Consider the following 15,979-nt stretch of genomic DNA (forward strand, 5'->3'; position numbering starts at 1 on the left):
AAGTGGTCACAAACTAAGTGTCTAGTAAAACTTCTGCTTTAGTATTATAAGGTCATCCTTCAGCATAGGGTTAAGTATGATGATACTCAGTTACACATCTCTGCCTCAAGCCAGCTAAGTGATACTGTATCAGTTCTTTCATAGTGTATGGATGCTGTAAGGCAGGGTTCCTCAACTTGGCAACCATAAGCTGTGCAGACTTCAACTCCCAGAATTCCCCAGCCAGCTGTAAGGGCTCTGGATGGAGAAAAAAAGACTCCAGCTTAATGAGTGGCTGTGAGTTTTGGCCCGCAAGGTAAATTCTGCAAATTTTCCAGCTTTTTTTCTCTGTGAGGGTTGCATTAAAAAAATTTTTTCATTTGATTTGTATGGCTGCCCCTCACTTATGTGACTGTGGGCAGGTCACAACAGTTAAAACAACAATCAATAAAAAAACAAGTTAAAAACGAATCTATCAACATACAAAACATCAATAACCAGTTTAAAACAAAAATAACCATAGTCAGTGGCCAAAGTTCATCCTTGCATCAAGCTCAACAAAACCATTGTAAAAGCTCCCCACCCTTGCCAGACTCCCAAGCACGGTAGCAGAGCCCACCTTCAAGCTGGTTCAGAATTTTGCGGGCATCCTGAATTCACAACTAGACACTAGAAACCTTACATTTTGGCAGGCATTCTATGTCCAGTACGTTATTCCCCAAACGGCAAACTGAGCAAGAAAAGTATGAATCTAAATGTATGTGATCTAAAGTTGCCATCAAAGACAGCATGGGAACTGACCAGAAGTCTGGTCATCTTTATGGATCGGCATTTTTTCTGTTTATTTAAAATCTTTATAACAACATCCTCCAGACCACACTACTTCCAGAGGCAGTCTGAGACAAGTAACATAAAAGAGCTCCAGCGGACAGAGTTCATTAGCGTCACTCTAATGCACAATCTGATTGAGGATGTCTGGTTTCAAAAAAAGGGGAAAACAATTAAGTTTATTTTCACTGCTAGAGCCTGAGATGTAGTATCTCAGCAACGCAAGCAGGAAGCACAAACGATAGAAGAGTCACACACCCCTTTTGTAAACTCAGCACAGGTGGCCAGAAAGAATACCTGAGCAAATATCAACAGTTCCTTATGAAACTTTCATTGTACCCAAGTTTGCTGTGGGTGGTTCCTGCAAATTTCTGCATCTATTGATTCAAAACCAGGCAGGGGTGGGGAAAAGGTTGTCAAGGATGAATGCTCACTTGTAAATCTTGCTGATAACTTCATTACTTTTTAATATTTTTATTGCTAATTTCTTTTTGAAGGCATTAATCTCAGATTTTCTTTTTAGCTCAGTGTTACTCATGTTTGTATGTGAACAGTGGACTCCCATTCATACAAAGGCCTGGTTTACACTGAATGTTCTGTGTGTACACCCAGAAAGTATGACTTGGAGAGGACTTGCCTATTATATACCGTGTGGCTCATTCCATTTTGAATAAAATAACTCATATATCTGCTATGTTGCAAAACTGCATATATTCATCTGATTTGTAGATAGGGAATGCACTTTTACCCCCAGCTGTCTATAAATAGGGCCAAAATTTTCAGTTGCATTTTTATTTGGGTGTGTGTCTTGGGATCACAGAAAAGAGGCTATGCATCATATGTTGTCATAGAAGAGTAAGTCCAGTAACCTCCCTAAAAACCATTAACACTAACAACCTTTTAAATAGCAATTTGTGGATTTGGTTTTTAATTGCTAATGTTCATTTCTCTAGTTTTACTTTAGTTTTATATGTAGTGTAAACTGCCAAGAGACCTTAGTAATCAGCAGTATAATAAGTCTATTAACCAAACCAAATAAAGTGAAGATTGTGCAAGTTGTTTCCAAGAATGCTCAAGAAATTGATGTTGAGCTTTATGAGAGGAAAATGTTAGCTTTCACAGATGAGTTTCCTAGTTGCACAATACCTTCAGAGAAACTGGTTGGGTAACTGATATTCACAGAAATGGTAATTTGTATTTCCCCTTTCACTTATGCTGGACACAGAAGTATTTTGAGGGAGGTATAAATAGTCAAGATGGTGGCCATGATAGTGCACTCAAAGACTTGCCCCTTTTATAGATGCTTTGCACACAGGCAAGGCATGTAAAAAGAAGCAGGGCTTTGGCCAGCATCTTGCTTTTTGACTTCCTTTGTGGATGCCCCTGGATGGACAACTACAAAGAGATTTGTAGAGCCTTTAAGTGCAAGCTTTGTCACTGCATTGTCCAAAATTCCACTTGCCCTGTTCAGTCAGTTGTCATCAGTTCAGCCTCTGCATGCTTTAGTGGCACTAAATGCTTGAGAGGCTTCCCTATTTAGTTCACTGTAAAGATTAAGCACATCTGAAATAAAGCATGGGGAATGATCAGAACTTCATAAATTATGCCCCTGTTTGCATTATAAATGATTGATTTTCAATAGCATTTAAGCACTCTACTTTGTAACTATTTTCCAGCTTAGCATCAACTTTTGTCAGTTTTGGAAGTAACTAATGATCTGGCAACCAAGCACATTTCAAATACTTCTGTCAATTTCCACTTTTTGTAGAGCAAAGAAGAGAGGTAGTAGTGGCAAAGATGATATTTTAGGAAAGAATTATGGACAAAAATTCAGAGGAACATCTGTGCTTAGGAAAGGAATATGGCTTTTCTTGACATTTGTCATTTAGTTTTGCTGCATACATAACATGGAATGTTCAGCTGTCAGAGTCAAGTAATCATTATCTTTGTAGTAACTGACCATACAGATGACATTTTTTTTATTAACTGGAGACAAATTTGTGCTGTTTTGTGCTCCTTGTCTTCCAATTGGCAGATAGGAAGTTCCACAGCAGTTTTATAGGGTCTGTTTCCTTTGTGAGTTTTGTACAGATCTTGTGATATTTCTTTATTTGCTTTTAAACAGTTGGAAGAGTTGGAAGGAAATAACATAGGACAGTTGTATTGGCCATGAAGCAGCATTAGCTGCAAAAGCCACAGCAGCCATTGAGGTATACCACAAGACTGCACTTATCAGAGAGCTTAAAACTCAACAATTATTTCTCTATCACCACTGAGATTCAGACTGCAGGATAGATTCTATATTCAGTGTTCAGCTATAGCAGGTGTGGTTTTAGATACTTTCAGCAATTGCTGTGATTGTAATTATTACTATAATTCTTCTCTTTTTATAAAGTAGGATTAGGAAAACATTTTCATCCAATGAAACTTTTCCCCTTGAGGCTAATCTTCCAGGGCCCACATTCAAGAAGGGATTGTGGCAAAGCCATAAATTGCATTCATGCAAGATCCATGTGTATCCATCCATTTCTCCAATTTATTAAAAAATTTACAGATTGTGACCAAAGTCTTTCTTTTTGTAGCAAAAGAATAGCATGATGGGCTGTTAGTAGGATTAAAGGAAATATCAGTGATTAATTATCAATTTACTATTAAACTAGATAAAACAAATGTGTATTTCTTTTTTTTTACTTCAATTTTTAGAATGTTCAGGGAAATGCCAAAGGATTTAAGCCTGAATTACGTATTTCCATCACACCTTTTTGATAGACCTATTGAAAGTAGAAATTGTAGAGGGAAAAATTGTTAGTCTGTAGTAGCCCAAAATCAGGAGGAGTCTGGTAGCACCTTTTCAGAATAAATGCTATTAAAAGGCATAAACAAGTCAGTGTTGCATCCATCTGGGGCTGTCCACACACGCATCTGGGATTTGATGTGAACTGTAGTTGAGTGGTGTCTCAAGAGGTGTTAGATTGACTATGACTATGCATGTGTTTTGTTTCTATGTGGTGGGTCTGGACCCCTCCCATTATGGTAAGTGGATGCTTGAACAATTTGTTTTCTTTGTTTTCCTTCAGGGAGGTGAGTTCTGTAGAGTAGGTTTGTTGTCTTGACTTGGTGAACTCCCAATGTGGTTGGGGTTCTTGGGTAGAGATGGCATTTCTAATTAACTTTTGCTTGTTGTAAAGATGCTGATTATATGGTTTAGGACTCTCTTGGGAGTCCATGGAACCCTGGTTGGGAAACCCTGGTCTATGGAAAGATTATACTTCTGCTTGCAGAAAAGTACATCCCCATGATACTTCATATAATGCTTTCCTAAAGCTAAGCCCTAAATTTGTTTGATTTTCTCCTTTGAGGTTTAACAGAGAGCACCCACTTCTGCTTCCATGCCATTTTCCAAGCCTGGGAAATTTCAGTCTTGGAAAACTGCCCAAAGGGATGTGCTGGGTGTTTAACAAAAGCTAGAGAAGAGACCATTTATTTTAATTTTTATATATATAATTTTTATTGAAGATTTTTACATAGATAAAAGATAAATTTAAATGTATATAAAGAAAAGTTAGAAAAAAAGAAACAAGGTAAAAGAAAAAGTGCAGAAAGCAATTAGAGGAAAATAAAATAAAAAGATAATTAAAGAAATGACTTCTGATCTTTGCAACAGATACAAACAAACTTATTATCCCCCATCCGTCTTTAAGATTACATTACAGAAATTCCTTCTATCCCATATTCAACCCTTTTTTCAATCATCAAATCCAGAAATCAGCAAATTTTCAGCAAAAGGTCCATAAAAGGTTGCCAGTCTTTTATAAAAGTACTTATTGTTTATTCCTGACCAGACAGGTCAGTTTTGCCATTTCTGCTAATTCTGCCATGTTTACAATCCATTCCTCCATTGTGGGTATTTCAGTGTTTCTCCATCTTTGTGCATATAGTAGTTTTGTTGCAGTTACCATATATAAAATCAATCTTCCATAAGTCTTTTCTAATTGGTTGTCTATAAGTCACAGTAAAAAAAGTTCTGGTTTCATCTTAATCTTAGTTTTTAAAATTCTTTGCATCATCATATGTACTTATATCTTTTTTTTTCTTTTTCGCATGTCCACCATGCATGGTAAAAAAAAAAAAATGTTATTCACATTTCCAGCATTGACCAGATGTACCTTTATACACCTTAGATAATTTCTCTGGTGTCATATACCAACGGTACATCATTTTATAAAAATTCTCTCTTAAATTATAACACAGTGTAAATTTCAAGCCTTTTACCCATATTCCTTCCCATTATCCATCTGTATATTATAACCAAACTTCTTAGCCCATTTTATCATACAATCTTTAACTTGTTCTTCTTCCGTTTCAAATCTCAGCAAAAGTTTATACATTTTTGCAATCACATGTTCATCATTTTCAATGCAATTTCAAATTCCATCTTATGTTGTTCAGTTCCAGTTACCTTTTTATATATATTAAATCTTTCTCTTAATTGTCCATATGAAAACCATTGAAAATTATATTCCTCTGCAGTCAATTGTTCTCTTGACTTCATCTTAAGTTCTCCATGTTCCTGTACTAACAAATCATGATATGTTAACCTTTTCTCTTTGTCTGATGTTTCTTTTCTATAAAATACTTCTTGTGGAGACAAGAGTGCATTAGAGTCAAAACACTGAATGGCCCTGGCTCCTACTACGTCCCAAACCCAGAAAATGTTTAGACCAGTTTAAGAGCTGGCCATGAGAAGCCTTTTCAAAAAGAAAAGGAAATAGAGAAATGAAAATGTTGCTGGCTTTTACTCTCCCATTTGGTTTTGTTTTTTGCTCTGCAGGAGCTTTGTGTCAATGATCAAACTGCTTCATTTAGTTATGTTCCATAATTAAAATGCACCTTTTATTCTAGGGCATAATCTGATAGCACCTAAAACATCCTGCCAAGTCCTAAACTTCTGCAAAGTGGGTTAAGTTCTGCTTGATGGCTAAACAATTGTTCATGGGTGACTTTGCAATTCTGAAACTGTACCTAAGGTAATTTTGCATTATTGTTATTTTTATTTAGGTCTTATTCTGTGGTCCTTAAATTTATCTTGAATTATGTTTTTGGTGTTTTAGAGGTTGTGTTTTTAACTTCTGCTTTGCAAACTGCCAAAGCGCTACAACTATTGGAGATTATAAAAATGTAACAGATAACCAAATAAACCTTTATATGATCAATATTCCCCATCCTCATTCCCATGTGTGTGTACAGTACTGAGAGAAATGGGAATGTGCCACACATGATTAGATAAAATCAAATTAATTAGTTCCAGATTAATATTATGGGGCAGGTCCTCCAGGTTAAATTAAGTATATTGTTATAGGACTCTGGTTTTTTTACACCTGTGTTTCTAAGTGTAGTGCTGTACAGTTTTCTTTATAAGTTGTAATTTCTCTTTTTAATGTTCTTTTGAGGTCCTGAATTTTTGAACAGAAACAAAGTGCACTGATGAAATGTAAAGGTTTTGCTTTCTAAAGCTTTCAGGATCATTCAGAAAATCTCCTGGATTACAGTTAAATGGACCACTGTTTAAGTACTTGCATAGGTGTCATATTTTATCTCCACATATGTATTAAAATAAATCCTATGTAGACACTTGGCTTAATAAATCAAAGACAAAATGATAAAGATGATGTGATGATACTGTCTGGGATGTTTTTGTCCTGTGAAAGCTTCCTATTCACAGATTATTTATTTATTTAGCCAATATATTTAGCATATTGCTGTTTCAATGCTGACAGGTCTCAGTTTTGCCTTGCATCAACTTGTTGTTTTGCATGAAAGTATAATGCCTGTTTTAATATGGCTGAATTAATATTATTTTTGCAGGGGAGAATATTTATATTTATTTTATTTATTTATATTTCAAATTTCCATCACCGCCCATCTCCCCCAAAAAGGGGACTCTGGGCGGTTTACAATCAAAGTTAAAACACATAAATTACAATATAAATACTCTATAAAAGCAAATAAATATACAGTAGATGTATACTGTATGTTTACAGTAAAATGTAAAATCCAGCAGCAAAGATCTTGTTTGTTGGGGAGAGATCTATAATAGCCACCCCCAAGATGAACTGGTGCCCCTCCCACCCCAAGCGAGGCGGCAGAACCAGGTTTTTAGGTTCTTCTGGAAATATGAATATGCTGCATAGATGTGCTTTCTGACAGTTACTTAGCTCATGTAAGAGCAGGCCTTGTTTAAACGGTATACTAGCACAGTAGAACATCCCTGCTTTTCTAGGCATAGGGGGCAATAGGAGGGGTAAATGGAAAAATGTGTCACAGTGTTGCAATGCAAACTTGCCCTTGTTTTACTGGTGTTGTGACATCACACACAATGGGAAAGGGACAGCGTCTGCATCACATCAGATGTTTCATTATTTTGACAAAACCTCAGCTTGCTGACGATGTTCTTGTTTCTGGTTTTTTTAAACTCACGATCCTTAAGAACCTTGTTTTTCCCAAGATTCACATAATTTTTCCCTCAACCCAAAGGGATTCACCAGAGGAACATGGATATGTATTTCTTAGGACACTTCCAGACTAGTCTTTCTATCTCCCAGCCCTTTGGAATCTACTACAAAATTACTCCAAGACTGAACTACTGTATTTTGACTGTTGGGACTATTTCTTCGTATTTGAGAATATCAAATCACGAATAGGATAGGCTGGTTGAAATATTTGGCTGACAGTTCCCTGGACTCACAATCAGAGCTGTGAGAATACCTGCGCACAAAGAACTGCTGCTCAATCAGCACTCAGTTGTTCATCAGAAATAGGCTGCCTGTCATAGCCCCTCTGGCTTGCACCACTTTCCCCTGTTAAAAATACATAAATAAAAGAGAGTAAAGACGTTGTTGTGTTGGCACTATGGAAAAACTTCATTTAAAATTTGAGGGTTGCTGGAATTCCTGCCTTTAGACTCCCTTATCAAGATATCATCCCTGTGGTGGAATAACATCTGGCAGGTGGGGTAGGGAGCCAAAATCATATTCCTAAAACAAAAGCACCCAGGCCCGCATCTAGGGTCTGTGTCATTGGGGCAAACATGGATTCTGCGCCCATTTTGGGGGCCCCCAGCACTCATTTTGGCACCCCCCCCAGCACGGTACCCGGGGCACATGCCCCGCTTGCCCCCACTAGTTGCAGCCCTGAAAGCACCAACTGTTCCCTTGAAGCAGTTTCCACTCATTCATCAGATAGAAGAAAAAGAAAAAAGCTTGGAATTTATCTCAGATGCAAGGCTGTGGCTGTCACATCATCTGATCACTGTGGGGAAGAACTTGCTTGAAAAAAAAATAGAATTCTGCCTTTCCCTAGAAGAGCCTTAAGTGAATATAACCTATTTCACAATTTGAAACTAAATGACATGAAGGCATTAAGTTGACCTGAAGACATCTTGCTGCCAAATGGTGTCATTAGACAGTTTATTTTGATGTGAAGAAATGTGTGTGCTGCCAATTTGTTAACAAGAGGCTCTCTAATTGCAGTTGGTAAGGATGAACAGAAAGTGAGAAAAGTCATGGTGTCTGTGGAAAAAAAAGACATACTGTTTCACTTTTACTTTCTTGCTATTCATCTGAAACCAAGTTAATAGTAAGAGATGAAAATGATTAATACCACCAGGTGACAATGCATTAACCTACTCTCTCTTGAGTATTCCCACCCAGCATCCCACATGGGTAATTGAGGCACAGCGCTTCTGGCATTTGTTTTAATTCCTTTGGCCCTACAGATGTGGCCAGGCCAATCTCTCCACATTATCTTGCTGCAGTCCATGGCTGCAATGTTAAATATTACCAAGCAGCTCTCATAATTGTCAAAGTAGAACAAGGGGCTTCCACAAACTCTTGTGAGTCCTGTCTAGCACACATTCAATATTTCCCATTCTACCTGATCAAATCCAGTTTCATCTTCTGTTATTTTTAAATAATTATTTTATTTATTTATCTATTTATTTATAAATCAAATTTATAGATGACCCAACTCATAACCACTCTGGCTGGCATACTAGTTGAAAACAATATTCCGTACAAAAAAAAATAATAAGACCATGATTTCTTGGAAATGAAATCTGAGGCAGCTGCAGGCTGAGTCATTGTAGGATAACATTAATAATTTATTGTTTAGAACTGCCCTGTCTTTTCTGATTTCCACACCCATGATCCACAATACCTGTTATTACCTGGAATTTGACCATTGATTGGACTTGAAAGCCTAAAATATTTTAGACGGGGGACCCTGGGTGGTTCGCAATAAAAACAATTAAAATTTCCATAAAATCATAAATACAGCCATTAATCAATTAGAATAAAATGCAGTAAAATCCAAGCCATGGTGGATCTAATTCAACCATAAGGGCATAAAACTGGTCCCCACAGCCCTAGGGAATCAGCCAGCCCCAAGAATGGCTCTTCCCCTCCTTATTCCAGGCAAGGCAGCAAAACTAGGTCTTCAGCTGTTTTCTGAAGTCCAGGAGGAAGGGGGCTAACCTCACTTCTGGGGGAAGGGTGTTCCAAAGGGCGGGGGCTGTTGCGGAGAAGGCCTGCCTCCTGGACCCCGCCAGATGGAATTCTCTTGCAGACGGGGTCCCCAACATGCCCTCTCTGCACGATCAGGTGGGACAGGCTGATGTAATGGGGATAAGACAGTCCCTTAGGTAACCTGGACCCATACCATGTAAGGCTTTAAAGGTGGTAACCAACACCTTGAATTGGACCCAGAAGCATACTGGCAACCAATGCAGCTTGCGCAGTAGGGTTGTTATGTGTGCTTAAAATATCCCTTTTAAACTCTATGATTCAGCAAAGCTATTTAGCATCTATATAGGAAAGCAATGGTAGTGCTTTTGACAGAATTATTGACATCCTAAGGATTTTTTTTTTTTTGGCAAAGACAGTTCTATTTATTTAAGCTTCATTCACTTGAGCCAAAATGCAATTTGGTGACGATCCACTTAGCTTTCACTTTTCTAAGTTTATTCTCTTTTGACTTTCTTTTGTTGCAATGTTATGATACCTTCTTCCATCTGTATTTAACACAGCTTTCTGTGACCTCTTTACAATCATGGCATTCCATATGTATTGTCTGCTGCAGCATTCTAGATTTACAATACAATACTTTTTATTGTCATGACTTCTTTGGAAGGCTTAGCTGTCAATCTGCTCTAATGTATCACATCTCATGTTAACTTCCAAGATCTGTCTTTGGAATGCTAGTTTAGTCTTCCTCAAATGGTGCTCTCCAGATGTGTTAGGACTACATTTCTCAGCATGTACCTGCCTTAAAGCTGTGGCTGGATAAGCCTAGTTGGTGTTAAGCAACATACAGTACTCAACTTGCTGCTTATGAAAGATAACAAGTAGAATAGGGACCCTGAATATTAATTAACACATAAGGCAGTTTTCTCTAACTTGTTGCCCTACAGTCTGGGCTTGGGAATTCAGATAGAAGTCACTTGTGGCTGGAGAACACTAGTTTAGTGTTAAATTATTATTATTTGTAAGCCGCCCAGAGTCATTGTATGCAAGATGGGTGGATTTATTATTATTATTTAATAATAATAAAATAAAATAAAATAAATACTGTTTATATTTCTATAGTATATACACTTTCATCCACTCTTGGAAGCTGTCTACTGTTTGCAATGATTAAGATTTGTTGGTGGAAAAATGGAGGATCTGTACTAATATAATTTAGTACAGGGCATTTTTTTTCAGTCAAGAAAAGTTTTGCAGGGCAAATCATTGCACAGGATCTTGAAGGCTCCTCTGATCATACTGTTAACAGAAAATGGAGACCTATGTTTCTGATTAGTTCTGTTTTGGAAGGAAATTTTATGTCAACAGTATCTCCAGCTTCCAATTTTGTTTTGTATAATTTTCCCTCTATAAAATGATTTAATGTGTGGAAAGAATACTTCGGAGCATTTTAAAAAATCTGATTACATATTAAGCTCACTGCTTGACAGCAGCCCCACAGTGTGAGACTTTTACTGCAAATTGTGATGGCTGACCAATCAACTGGCAGAGAAACTGTAATAAAATACTGTAAGTATTATATTTATGATCATAAGTATCATAGGAGCCTATTCTCTTTTTAGCTTCCATGCGGGGAATGTGAGACACTGAGATCGTAACATATGACATTCTGGAGTTGCGTAAAGAAGTTCTGTCCTTCTCCATCTCCTCCACAGGATTTTGAAGCTGATAGGATTCCTATGTGCATGGAGAAGCCCCAACCAAGGGCAGACTTCTGCAAACACAAAAGTAAGAACTGGGGTATGCATGACCAGTACCACCAGAGGGTATGATTGCAAACACAGTCCCATCCCTCTGTACATTCACTGAAGTGGTTGCCAGATGAATAGGTTTAGTAACGAATGAACCACTGCCAGGTTTTTTCCTGTCTGTTATTTATCCCTCATATCTCTTTTCCTAGTGACTAATTGTCCCTAGAGTTGTATGGAGAATGGAAATTTAGCCAATATGAAGAGAGATAAGTGGGTGCATATGTTGGAAGTCCTGGCAAATCCAGCATGCCTCATTAGCATGTGAATTAGCATGTAAATTGAGTTGTCCCACAATGCAACTCTGAGGAAGCTGTTTGTTGCCACTCCCACTTCCTCTCTCTCTCTTCCTCCCTCTTCCACCAGGGAGAAGCAAGCATGCTGCTCTGCTCTCCATTCATCAGGACCATGTGCTCAGGCCTCAATGAAGGATTCTGCCCCTTTCTTCCACACAGCCCTTGGCAGCAAAATAGGGCTATGGGTTTAGGGCCAAACTAAGTATTTAAAAGAAAAGAAGAACAAAGGAACTTCATCTTTTCCACCAAGATGGATGTAACAGAAGCAACAATAAAGTCAGTAAAACTCTATTTTACTTATCTTTACCTAATCTGTCTAAGCGTGTGATTCTTTATGCTTGGGAGGGCTGAGTGTGTAAGATCTATAACTTGTATTTCTCTGGCATGCTCATTAAAGCTATCTAAGATAATATTCTTTTTCTGGGGACAGCTTCACAGCTGTGTTACAAGCTCTGCTCCATTTCAGTGGTTCTAGCAGGCCACTGAATTGGCTTCAGCATATAATTTTATTTTCTCATTTTCTCACTTATTTGAACCAGAAACATTTTAGAATGCAAAGATACAATATCAGTACTTGATATTATCATTGGCTAGATGACATTCAGCCATGATATCATCCAAAAACAATTTTGAAGGATTTTGTTTTCTGAATCCCCATAACTAAAAATATAACTGTTACTAAAGATGTGATTGAAAAACACCCTTATTTGTGGTTTGGTTGTAATTTAAAGTATTTCAGCTGAACTCAGCTATATTTCCTCCAATAATTTATATTAGTATGTTTGAAAGTTTCAGTAATGTAACATATCAGAAGAAAGCAAACAATTGCAATAGGTATTATTGCCATTTTTGCCAAGGTTAACTCAATTTGTAAAACTGATTCTGCTCTGCAGCTATTGTTGGTGGCAACAAAAAGAGACACAGTCCTGAAAAACAAATCGGACTTCTTTTAGTCAAGACTGTCAAGTTCTCTTTCTGATGTCTTTTAAGGCTGCTCAGTTGTTGCTTAATCCTTACCTCAGGGCTAAAAGCCTTTCAAGAGAACAAAAACACATGTAATATCAAAAAGAAAGTCGGCTATATGCCATGCTTTCTGGAGCAGTTTGTCTGTGGAGAATTCCTTAGAGAGAATTCAGATGCGCGGAATGTGACAGAGATTCATTCAGTAATCACCAGTCCTTCAATCAAAGGCATCCATGTCATTCCCATCAACTGAGCTTGACTTTTGAAGCTGTTAAAAGAACACTGTAGGATATGGGTGGTGTTTGTAATAAGGCCCAAACAGTCTTCTATTACAGGGTGTGTCAGGAAACAGACAAATGTAAGATTCATGAGGCATGTCTGAAGTGTGTCTGCACAACTATTATAGATCAGCTTTGCTTTTGGATGTGTGTTTCATTTCACTTCCCATAATCTTCTGCAGATCTTAAATATGAAATGGGAAGTATTTTCTTCTCATTTTCATTCTTACCATACGCATTTTTAAGGACCAAGCAAATATTCATTTCAGAGATTCAATCAGAAGGTGATTGGCCTGGATCTCTGAGTCAAATTAACTTTCCAGATAAAAAATGGAAGGTTGATCTGAATCCTTAAATGAAACTGGATTCCTCTGAATCAACTTGTATAAAGTAGATGATTTTGCATCTGAGCAAAAATGGAATGTTCCAAATACTTGGAAATCCAAATAGAACTGACCAATTCAACAATTCAGTTCAATGGCATATCAAACTGGTTTAATGTTAAATCAGTTTTGGAAACACGAGCCACTGCCCTTATAGAATGGAGGCTCTGTTATTTATTTGTTTTGCTTTATGAATACACAACTATGTAGTCTGTCTTTCAATGCATGTCTGCCATTCAGAGTGGCTCACCCTAAGGAATAAAAAAAGAATAGGTCTGCGCAATGATGTGCAAGAGATGCTTTGTAATGCTCGGAGTACCAATAAAACATTTCTCTTTGAAGAGTTAAATCTGCTGTGTCTTTTTCCAGCTTGTTCAGCTACTTCAAACAGCTTCTGGTTATTCAAAAAAAGGTGCTTCAAACTTGCTCCTGTGCAGAGTAAAGCATCTATCCATCCGCATAACTGGAAAACATGCATTTGGATGATGATGATGATGATGATGATGATGATGATGATAAACAGCAAACATGATGAAATCAAGGATTTCACAGGTATCAAATGGCAGCAAATGCAGATTTTGTAAATAAAAAGATGAAACTGTGGATCAAGTTAATTAGTAGATGCAACAAAATTGCTCAGGCTGACTATATAAATAATGACATGACAGAATATATAAATTGGCATGACACTATGATCACTGGTATCTGGTATTGCACTGGTATCTGTGCAAACATTATAATTTCTGAATTTCTTTAATGTGGTATAATCAACATAGAAAAAAATTGTTGATGATATTAAGATTTTTATGGGATTTGCATACACTTATTGCCATCTAGAATATAACACACCAGATATAACAATAATTGACAAAAAAAGATAATTTTTGTAGATGTTACTATGCCCAGGGACACTGGAATCAAGGAAAAAGAATTGGAAAAAATTACAAAATATCGGCATCTAATGGTAGAAAGTAGCACGTCGTGGAAAAGATCTTGTAAAATCATCCCTATATTAATTATATTAATTATATTAATATCAATATATTAATGCATCCCTGTTGGTGCACTAAGCAAATAACAGATTAAACACATTTTCACAGGAACTAAATATTTCAGCCAAATCAGCTGTGGATTTACCAAAAATCTCCTTGCTGGCCACATGTTATACCGTAGGACACTACATGGATAATTCCTAAGTTCCTGGCTAGAACATGAATTTCCAAAAAATACTAATAAAAACTGTGGAGTTTTTTGGTTTGTTCTTTAAACTATTTTATTCCTTGATATATAAAAATATAATAATAACACAAGACACATGGGTTTCTTGGGTATCTCCCATTTACCTAAGATAATAAACAATGCCAATTTTGGGTTCAAATATGCACAATGATACGAAGAATTTTAAAGATCAACATTCAACTGAAACCAGAATTTCTTTTGTTGGGATTAATGGATAGTCAATTAGAAAATTGCCATGGAAGATTATTTTTATATATGATTACTGCTGTGAGATTATTAGATGCACAAAAATGGAAAGACTCTAAAACACCTACAGTGGAGGAATGGTTGATGAAGATGACAGAATTAGCAGAAATGGCAAAATTAACTTGTTTGATTAGAGAAAGATCAACAACTGCATTTATTAGTGAGTGAAACCCCTTATGGACTTTTTGTTGAAAACAGAGAAAATGAACTTATCATAGAATCATAGGGTTGGAATCGTTGAACAGACTGGGCATGGACATAACAAGATCCAGAGATAACTCTGAACAAATGGGGCTATCCGGTGGCCTCTGCCCTTTGTGAATGTGGAGACATGCAGACAAAAACACATACGTACACTTATCCTCTGCGCCCTGATCAATGCACATTTGAGGACCTCATGACAGCATGACAGAACGCAATTAATGTTGCCAGTTTCTGGGCAAGATCTGTTTAACTTTTATATATCTTAACTGTTATATCTTATATTTTAAATTCTATGTTTTACAGTATGCCTTATCTTAATTGTGATGCTTCTGACATGAATAAATATATAAATAAAAAAAGGGACTTTGGAGGTCTTCTAGTCCAACCCCCTCTTCTAGTCCAACACAAGTCCAACTTGTGATTTATGTGTTTAAAGATTGGAAAGAGTAGCATTTGGAAAGAAGGAAACTATGATGTAACCTTGGGGACAGAGGGTAAAATATAAATGTATCTATAACCGTTGTCAAAAGATCAGAAGCTGCTACAGCATCACCTGGATGATCCATCTCTATGTTAATATACTAATGAGGGATGTGGGAACAATCTTCTGGGTATATACTGCCTTTCATGTGTTGAAATACAGCATCACCCAGCTAGTTGTTTATTTAAAATATGTTTATTCCTCAAATTACTTAATGGTTCATTTATTGGAATAAATCAGTGTTTCCTTACCTGCTGCTTTCCAGATGTGTTGGAGGGTGCACTTTCGGAGAGAACCAATGGGGAAGGTAGAAAAAAGCCATCAGAAATATGGTATATCATCTCCACCCTGGGTTTTTGTCAGCCTGTGGATATGTTCAGTTAATATGTATATGCACCTCTACTTTACCCCATGATGTGTGTGTGTTAACCAAATTGTGCCATTTAATGTGTCATTTGAATCTTGGGTGCCATTTTTGTTTGTTTTAAAACTAGGCTTGTAATAGGCAAGAAATCCCAGTTTCTATAAACTTCAGATAGGATTTCAGACATCAGGAAAATCCAGGAAAGGTCAACAGAGTTGTGCACTATGTGTATGTGAAGTTGCAATGGGAATGTGCTCATTAACACAGATTTTTAGTGTAGCATATTGTGTTGTATGTGGCTGATGTCGATGCATATCTAGGTTGCATATGTGTTCATGCAACCTCTTTCTTATCTTGTTCCTCCTAAACACAATGAAAATGGAGATACCCA

The sequence above is a fragment of the Candoia aspera genome, chromosome 5 (genome assembly GCF_035149785.1).
Source record: "Candoia aspera isolate rCanAsp1 chromosome 5, rCanAsp1.hap2, whole genome shotgun sequence".
Classification (NCBI taxonomy): domain Eukaryota; kingdom Metazoa; phylum Chordata; class Lepidosauria; order Squamata; family Boidae; genus Candoia; species Candoia aspera.